The following is a 10,946-nucleotide window of genomic DNA, read 5'->3' on the forward strand; positions in this document are numbered from 1 at the left end:
ATTTGTGTTTATCTAACATAATTTGTTTGTGTTACAGGTTAGTTGAAACATAATTTAAGTGTTTATTTTTTACAAGTGTGTGAAAAACTCAAAATTGGTAATCGGCTAAACCCTACTCTTTTAAATTCCGTTGAGAAGATCACTGAATGTGACTTACTCTGTGTTGTTCTGTATTTTTATTTGTGATCTATTATACAAGTATCATAAACGTGTAACTACGTAGCCATATTGTATACTTTTATATTTCCTTCGGTACAGGGTTTTTATGCCTATAAATATGTGTATGCAATACTCAATTTGGATTGCCTTTTCATCACAATCAATTCACTTCCATCTCTCTCGCCTTTATATATATATATATATCCACATACATACATATATATACTATACATATATATATTATAATATACATGCAAGTTATTACATTCATATATATTATCATATAATATATTATATACAATATATAAAATAGTGGTTAGCTGTAGGAATAATTAATATTTCTATTGGCTAATCCTATAATAATATCACAACACGTTATCAGCACGATTATATATTTTACTTTCCGCAATGTAATATTTCATATTTTATCTGTTTATTATGACTAACCTTGCCAAACAGGAATTTCTCCCTCTCCTCGTTTCTGGCCAAAATTATATGGCATGGGCCCGCGATGTTAAAATGCACCTGGCATCAATGGGCTTGGAAAATGCCATTGCTCGGGATAAAAACTCCCCGTGCCAAGATCGTGCAAAGGCCATGATCTTTTTTTTGTGCCATCACATCGATGAGGCACTGAAAATGCAGTATGTCACGCTGGAATCCCCACTCGAATTGTGGGAAAGATTGAAAGAAAGATATGATCATTTGAGGCTGACATTGTTGCCAAGGGCACGAAGCGAATGGCAAAGCCTACGGCTTCAGGACTTTAAAACAGTCCAAGAATATAATTCTACCATTTTTAAAATAACATCACAGCTGCGCCACTGTGGCGAAAATGTATCTGATATGATGGAGAAAACTTTCTCCACTTTTCATGCCTCTAATATGGTTTTGCAGCAGCAGTACCATGAGAGAGGCTTCCAGAAATATTATGAGCTGATCACCTGTCTTTTGTTGGCCGAACAAAATAATGAATTGTTGTTGAAAAATCACAAATCTCGGCCGACAGGTGCAAATCCATTTCCAGAAGCAAATGCGATACAACCGGAAAATCCGGTGCGTGGTCGTGGGCAAGTCAGAAATCAGCGAATTGATCGCGATCAAAATCAGAATCGCGGACGGGGCCGGGCAAACGCATACAGTCACAATAATTATCAAAATAGGCCTCGATATGTGCCAAATCGGCGTTATAATGACAGAAGGCCGTACAGACCTCAACAGAGGATCAACACCGGGAGAAATAGAAATAATGACGAGGAATGCACCCGGTGTGGAATCAAAGGCCATTGGGCCCATGTTTGTCGCACGGCCAGTCACTTGGCTGAATTGTATCGGGCCTCAAAAGAAAGACAGGGAAGGATTGCACCCGAAACAAATCACGCTGCCCACAATGACACATTTGACGATGTGATGAATGAAAATATCACGCACCTGGATGCCGATGATCTGCTTGACATAGCTGACGATGTTAAATGATAAAATGATGTTGTATCTATTTTGTTATTTTGATGCTTTTTGGCCTCCCTTTTTGTATTACCCCCTATAATATAAGTCTATTTTGATTATGTTACTAATACATGTCTTTTATTATTTTTACCTTCTTGCAAAGATATGGATGCCAAATATTTTGGAGCCGATGACAACATCTGCCTTATCGACAGTGCTACGACTCACAGCATTCTGAAAAACAAAAGCTATTTCTCCCATCTTAATATGGGAAAGACCACAATTGTTACTATCAGTGGTGCATCGAAAATGATTGAAGGCTTAGGAAAAGCTATTGTATATCTCCCAAAAGGGACAAAAATGGCAATTGAAAATGCCTTGTTCTCGAGCAAAGCTCGAAGAAATTTACTGAGCTTCAGTGATATTCGGAAAAATGGGTATCACATTGAAACATTGAATGAGGCAGAAAATGAATATATTCTGATTACTCAGATTGTGAATGACAAAAGAATTGTGAAAGAAAAATTGCCATCATTTTCTTCCAGCTTATATTACTAAAAAATCAGTGCCATTGAAACATATCACCTAGTAGACCAAATGGCTACTAGCGAATTTAAAACTTGGCACGATCGACTTGGGCATCCTGGCAATGTAATGCTGAGGCGAATTGTTGAAAATTCAAATGGCCACTCATTGAAAAAGAAAAATATTTTGAGTCCGAATGAATTTGCTTGTGCTGCCTGTTCCCAAGGGAAGTTAATAATCAGGCCATCTCCAACAAAGGTTGGATTTGAATCCCCAGCTTTTTTGGAAAGAATTCAGGGTGATATTTGTGGACAAATAGATCTACCGTGTGGACCTTTCAAGTACTTTATGGTACTAATCGACGCGTCAACGCGATGGTCACACGTATGCCTGTTATCTACTCGCAATCTAGCTTTCGCTAGACTACTTGCACAAATAATTAAATTGCGAGCACAATTCCCAGATCATCCGATAAAGAAAATACGTCTAGATAATGCTGGAGAGTATTCATCACATACATTTGATGATTACTGCATGTCAATTGGGATTACTGTGGAACATCCTGTTCCCCATGTACATACGCAAAATGGCCTGGCTGAATCCCTTATCAAAAGATTGCAATTAATTGCTAGACCATTATTGATGAGGTCTAAACTTCCTGTATCATGTTGGGGACATGCTATATTGCATGCAACAGCCCTCGTGAAAATAAGGCCGACAAATTATCACTGTTATTCCCCTACTCAATTGGTTTATGGAAAAATACCAAATATATCTCACCTGCGAACATTTGGGTGTGCGGTTTATGTTCCAATTGCGCCACCTCAACGCACGAAAATGGGACCTCAAAGAAGGTTGGGTATATATGTCGGGTATGAATCACCCTCGATCGCAAAATATCTTGAACCAACAACGGGTGATTTATTTACTGCAAAGTTTGCAGACTGTCATTTTGATGAATCTCATTTCCCGACATTAGGGGGAGACAGTAATCAACTGAAAAACGAAATTTCGTGGAAAACACCGCTTGAATTTGATCCTTGTACGAAACATAGTGAATTTGAAGTTCAAAGAATTGTGCATTTACAGAAAATTGCAAATCAATTGCCTGATGCTTTTAATGATGCTGCTAGAGTTACGAAATCATATATTGCAGCAGCAAATGCACTGGCTAAAATAAATATCCCAGAAGGGAAAGTGCCGAGTGCTAATGAGCACACTGTCCGCATAAAACGTGGCAGACCGTTGGGTTCCAAGGACAAGAATCCACGAAAAAAGAAAATTGTAAATACTGGTGAAGAGATCAACAATGATCAGATACCTGTAAAGGTTAGTACAACCCCTGAAGAGGTTGATACTAAAAATTCTGATGAAAGTGATGATGAAGTTATTGAAACTTCTGTTAACTATACCACCAGTGGAAAATATTGTAACAGAAAGAAAACAAATATTGATAATGCATTTGCATATTCTGTAGCACTCGATATAATGAAAGGTGACGAGAATTATGAACCAAAATCAGTTGATGAATGTCGGCAAAGAGATGATTGGGCAAAATGGAAAGACGCAATTAAGTCTGAACTGGACTCATTGAAAAAACGGCAAGTATTCGGCTCTATAGTCCAAACACCGGAAAATGTGAAACCTGTTGGTTACAGATGGGTGTTTGTGAGAAAAAGAAATGAAAATAATGATATTACAAGATATAAAGCAAGGCTTGTAGCCCAGGGTTTTTCCCAAAGACCGGGTATTGATTTTGAAGAAACATATTCGCCGGTCATGGATGGAATAACATTCAGGTATCTGGTGAGCCTGGCAGTACGCAATAATCTTGATATGCGATTAATGGATGTGGTTACTGCCTATCTTTACGGCTCTTTAGACAAGGACGTCTATATGAAAATCCCAGAAGGGATCAACATACCTGAATCATTTAAATCAAAGCCAAAAGAATTATATTCTATCAAATTGCAAAAATCATTGTATGGGCTAAAGCGATCAGGCCGAATGTGGTACAATCGTCTCAGCGAAAGCTTGACAAAAGAAGGTTACATAAATGACCCTATTTGTCCATGTGTTTTCATAAAGAAAAATGGGTCAGGATTCGTAATCATCGCTGTATATGTCGATGATCTCAATTTAATTGGAACTCCTGATGAAATCCAGAAAGCTGTTGAATATCTGAAAAAGAAGTTTGAGATCAAAGATTTTGGAAAAACTAAGTTTTGCCTTGTCTGCAAATTGAGCATTTGGAAAGTGGAATCTTTATCCACCAATCAAATTATACCAAAAGGGTACTAAAACAGTTCCTGATGGATAAATCACATCCGCTAAGTACTCCAATGATCGTCAGAGCACTCGATCCAACAAAGGATCCATTTAGACCAAAAGAGGAAAATGAAAAAACACTTGGCCCAGAAGTGCCTTATATGAGTGCTATAGGCGCATTAATGTATCTTGCTAACAGCACCCGACCTGATATATCATTTGTTGTAAATTTATTGGCAAGATTCAGTTCATCGCCTACTCGACGACATTGGAACGGGATTAAGCACATTTTTCGCTATCTCCAAGGAACAATTGATCTCGGGTTATTTTACTCGAAAGGTTTTCTACATGAATTGATTGGATTTGCCGATGCAGGATATTTATCGGATCCTCATAAAGCCAAGTCGCAAACTGACTATATATTTACTTGTGGTGAAACAGTGATCTCTTGGAGATCAATGAAAGAAACTTTAACTGCCACTTCTTCAAATCATGCTGAAATATTAGCAATACATGAAGCTAGTCGAGAATGTGTTTGGTTGAGGTCAATGACTCAACATATTCTGAAAAATTGCGGGTTAATACCTGACGATAAAATTCCCCCAACTACATTGTATGAAGATAATACAGCTTGTATAGCGCAATTAAAGGGGGGTTACATTAAAGGAGATAGAACGAAACATATTTCACAAAAATTCTTTTTTACTCATGATCTGCAACAAAATGGTGAAATTAATGTGCAACAAATTCGATCAGATAATAATTTGGCGGATATATTTACCAAGGCATTGCCGACGACAACATTTGAAAAACTGGTGAAGAAAATTGGGATGCGTCGGTTAAGGGATCTCAAATAATGCTCAGATCAGGGAGAGAGAATCGATACAAGAATGCTGTACTCTTTTTCCTTCACTAGGATTTTTTTTCCCACAGGGTTTTTTCCTAGTAAGGTTTTAACGAGGCACATTCTTTGTATAAAAGCATCCAAGGGGGAGTATTATACACGTATCATAAACGTGTAGCTACGTAGCCATCTTGTATGCTTTTATATTTCCTTCGGTACAGGGTTTTCATGCCTATAAATATGTGTATGGAATACTCAATTTGGATTGCCTTTTCATCACAATCAATTCACTTCCATCTCTCTCGCCTTTATATATATATATCCATATACATACATATATATACTATACATATATATATTATAATATACATGCAAGTTATTACATTCATATATATTATCATATAATATATTATATACAATATATAAAATAGTGGTTAGCGGTAGAAATAATTAATATTTCTATTGGCTAATTCTATAATAATATCACAATATGATCCTTTTTTTTTGTATCTCTGCTACTTTTTTACTTCACGGTAACTTCTCTCTATCACATCAACAAAGTAGTCTCTTCAATTTTTATACATGAAAAAAAAAAAACACATTCTAATTTTGTAATTAATTTTTATTCTCATATAATACATATATATATATATTAATTTTTAATTATATTTTTTATTTTTAATTATTGTTATTATTATTATTATTATTATTATTATTATTATTATTATTATTATTATTTGCTAATATTTTGATTTATTAAAACTTTATGGAAACAAAAAGTTATACTCCCTCCGTCCTATATAATTTGTCCCTATTTTTTATTTTTGTCCGTCCCACATAACTTGTACTTTCTATTCTTGGAAATATAATTATGCACTTTAATCGCATTTTAAATTTTAAATTTTATAATTTTTTTAAATTTTAATTAAACTATTTACTTATTTTAATCTTAATTTATAATTATTTTTACTAAATAATAATTATTTTTACTAATAGACTTCTTAATTACTTACTAATTGTACTTTATTTAAATTTATGTGTCTACAGTAATACACCCATATTACATGGAACGGTAGGAGTACTTATTTATTATTTAATTAAGTTGAGTTTTAATTTATTTTTAATTTTTAATTTCAATATCAAATTATTTTTATATTATATTATTATTATAATTATTATTGATTAATTGATAAAATAAAATATAAAAATAATAACTAAACGTTTTGAAGAAAATACTACATTATATTATATTACATTACAATATAAAAGAAATATTATAATTAAAATAAATCAAATAACTTAATTACTCATCGAACCAAAATTTTGTCATATATCTTCAACAAAATCTGCTTAGAGTTGATGTTGTACTCATCTGTCTCGAAGTCGCATTCTATTTCTTAGAAACTCAATCATTTCGGAATGTTTATCTTATCATATGACTGACTTGAACCACTAAAATTCTCTTCCCCATTTGTTCGAAATGAGAGACATCATAATAACGTAGATAAGTATCTCTTTCATCATCAAGGATGATAATGCAAAATGATACATGTTTTCATTATCTTACCAATAAAATCAATATCCCAAATGTGTAACGGACATCAAATAATAGCAAATCAAGCTTGCAAAACACCAAAAGTACGTTCTACATCCTTTCGAGCAGTTTCTTGATGTTGTGCAAATAATTGTATCTCAAGTCCTTGAGGCAGCAAGTAGATTAGATAAATATCGTTCATGGAGGATAAATTCCATTCATTAGATAATACCCCATACTATTGGTGATTATTGACAATGAAACTTATACTTTTGGACTTCTATCATTCAATAGGTCATTAAAAATCGGAGATTAATCAAGTACATTGCATGTACTTGGTACTCCGAAAAAAGAATATCAAATCCATAGATCATATTATTCAACGGCTTCTAATACAATAGTTGATTTGTCATGGTCTCCACGTGAAAATTGACCTTTTCAAGCAGCTGTATAATTTTTTCACTCCCAGTGCATGCAATCAATATTTCTCATCATTTTTTAAAAACCACGTTTTTCTACAAGATACAACAATTGTTGTAGTTATGTTGCATTTTGTTGAAATGAATCCTTCAACAAAATTTTTAAGCACATTCTATTTTTACTCTCTTCAATACGAATATAGTTATCTACAATATCATCAACTACACCAAAAGACAACACACGCAAAGCATCCGTGTATTTTTGTAATGGCGATAGACCAAACCTTTTCGTTGCATCTCGATATTGTTGGAAGAACTCACTTTCTGAGAAGATATGCAATACAAAGAAACACATGCCTTCTCACTTGAAATCTACGATGAAATTAATAATCTGCATATATATAATTTTCATAAAAATAATCGTTGAACAAACGATTATGACCTTCACAAATTCTCTTAATGTATGTCTTTCGGCGAGATTGATTTTCCTCTTCATGGTTAGTGATAACATCTTGATGTTGAAAATGCATCCACAAATTGAAATAAATTAGATCCACCTCATCAGAGTCTGAATTCGAAATAATTTGAGATGAATTTGATATTTTATTTTGTAACAAAATTATTTGTTACAAATATTTTTTGAAGTGAAGTGTAACGTAGAGCTTTTGCCAATATAGAGTATTTTTAGTTTATATTATATGAAATAAATAATATGATAATAATAATTATATGAAATAATTATAAAATATATTTAAAAATATGTAAATAAGTAGTCCAATAATAAAACAACTGAAAATAAATTTGATGATACATAATAATAGCGATGGATATAACAATGTAAGTGTGTTCAGTATAGTACAATGATAATTATGATGTGATCTACCAATACAAGTATGTTTAAAGTTGTCTAATACAATGATAAATTATGATGTGATTTAATAATGCAAGTGTGTTCAAAACTATCTATTACAATGCTAAATTATGATGTGATATAATAATACAATCGATAAAGTTCAATAAGACAAAATTGAAATGATTGATCACTACTACAATGACACATAATTAAATTTATATGATTTACCACTACAAATAACGTTCAATAAGACAAATATAGAAATGTAGATCACTACTACAATGATAAAAAAAATATTGTGATGTAATACAAAAATGCATTTAAAAAAATTTAACAATGATAAAATTAAATTGATTTGATTTATCAATACATAATATATATAACTTATAGAGTATGTGAATTTTTCTATAAATATATTTGTACTTCACAATGAAAACACACCATTTTTTCAAAGATTTTTATTTTTCTAAGCCACGGTATTTTCTCTCACTACTACGATAAGTTTTAAAAATGAAGCCAAATTCTCAAGAATCTTCAAATTCATAAAAGCCTATTTCATTTCCAAGTTTTACGAACATGCTTGGAAATCAATAATGTTCACAAAACTCTTTCAACCCTAATGTCTCGCAAAATTTTAAAACCCTTGTCCCAAATTCTACGTGTCTTCATAAATTTCTATTCCTCTATACTACTATTATCCTCGAAATTTTTAATTTTTTGGAGATTCATCATATCCTCAAAACTTTTAATCATTTGGAGGTTCTTTTAATCCTCAAAATTTTCAATCATTTCAAAGTTTATTTTATCCTCCATCATCGATGGCTTTTTTGCAAAATACACGAATGAAAAATATTCCTAAATTTTGCACATAAGTCAATCAACAAGATGAAGATGATGTAAAAATTATTGCTCCAACGACAAAGATCAAAAGAAAGTAAACTCATAAAACTTTACTTCTTATTAGTGGATGACTTAACAGAATGAAAGATAAACTAATAAACACTGATAAAAAAAAGAGTACTATTTTCTAAAAAAAAAAAAAAATCTCAATATTTTAATGATAGTAAATTTGAAGAGTGATTTCAAGAAATATAAACCAATGTAAGAATCATCGACAAAAGATAAATTAAGCTGTTTCAAAATTCGTTGGGTACTTTTAACAAGTTAACCAACAAAAAATGAACGAAGAATCTATTGATGATATCTTAAATAAGACACATTAAATATATTTTGTAGATTGTAAAAAAAACATTTATTTATAAACATGCTTGGTGTAAATTAAAATTTGAGTCAAAATGAAGAACTAGTTATTGTGGTACAAAAGTTGTCTATGAAACATTTTATGACAATGAAGTTGGCCCAAAAAACTAAAATTAATGAAGATGGAAATAATCTAATTCATTAAAAAATGTTAATAACTTAATGTGTTGATAAGAGGAAATTAATATAGTGTTTATTATCAAAATCCCCAATATATAGTTTCAATTAATACATTATATATTGTATTAGTTTAAATTATGTATTAACAATTTTATTTAGAGTATATATTGTATGAACATATCTTATGTATTAAAATAAATATATTTTCTTCATCATTTAAATTTATGACTATTTTTATTTTTAAATTGTTAAAAAAAGTATTTTCATTTCTTTCTTACTAAAAAACGTTTTTTTATTATTATAAATAGAAAAAATTAACAATTATTGCACGTTTATGTTAAAACTTGTGTCCAAATATTTAAGTACATAATTGACAAGAGATTTAAAAAATATTGATATTATATTGGTAATCGGTAGAAAGTAAGTTTAAATTATATTTTTGTCCTTGTGACTATATTAGTGTAAAAAGTAGTGACAATTGTGTAATAATAATGAAAATATATGGATAATTTTATGGTGATATGATTATTTATAGAAATGAGACTATTGTTTTGGGACGAACAAAAATAGTAAACAAGACTATTATATTGGGACGGACAAAAATAATAAACAAGACTATTGTATTGGAACGGAAGGAATATATATTATATCGATATTTGTTTAATTTTTTATTTTATTTATAAACATTTGCTAATTGATTCAAATCAAATCAAATCAAATCAACATAATATTAGTTTGATCTAGTCAACACGATAACTAAAACGACATAATAATATATATATTTTTTTATGACATGAGAATAGGGATGGATAAATTTACCGAACATACTGAAATACCGACTTATCGTACCGTATCGTGCCGAAAATATCAAAAATTTCGGTATACTGAAAGTTTCGGTACGATATTGGTATGATTTTTTGGAAAATTTGGTATTTCGGTACGATACCGTACGATATTTTAAATATTTTTATTAAATAATTTAATTATTAATATAAATAATAATTATTAATATATTTTTTTAAAATTATAACAAAAAAAATGTAAATTATTAAAAATTTATTGATTTTTTTATAATATTTTTGTGCTGGAGAATAGAGAACAGTGATATTTATTAATTTTTTAATTATTTTGAAATTTAATTTTAAATTTTCGATATAATCTGTATATACCTATATCTACGGAAATCAAAATTTTCGGTATAAGCGATATATACCAATATCATATCGAAATTGAAATTTTCGGTATAAATGGTATATACCGGTACCGTACAAAAAATTTCGGTATATCGAAATTCGATATATTAAAACTTTCGATACAGTACCGATATGTATTTTAGTCATACCAAAAAGTTCGGTACAATATCGGTATCGACTGATATTTTCGGTACAGTACGGTATGCCATCCCTACATAAAAACCCGCAGCCGCTACCCGAAAGTATGCACTAGATAAACCCCCGGTCAAGCCTAATACCTTGCAAACCAGACCCGACAGAAAAGTCACACTAGACGAACCATGTG

Source organism: Andrographis paniculata, unplaced genomic scaffold (genome assembly GCF_009805555.1).
Source record: "Andrographis paniculata isolate CXL003 unplaced genomic scaffold, ASM980555v1 Contig5END, whole genome shotgun sequence".
Taxonomy (NCBI): Eukaryota; Viridiplantae; Streptophyta; class Magnoliopsida; order Lamiales; family Acanthaceae; genus Andrographis; species Andrographis paniculata.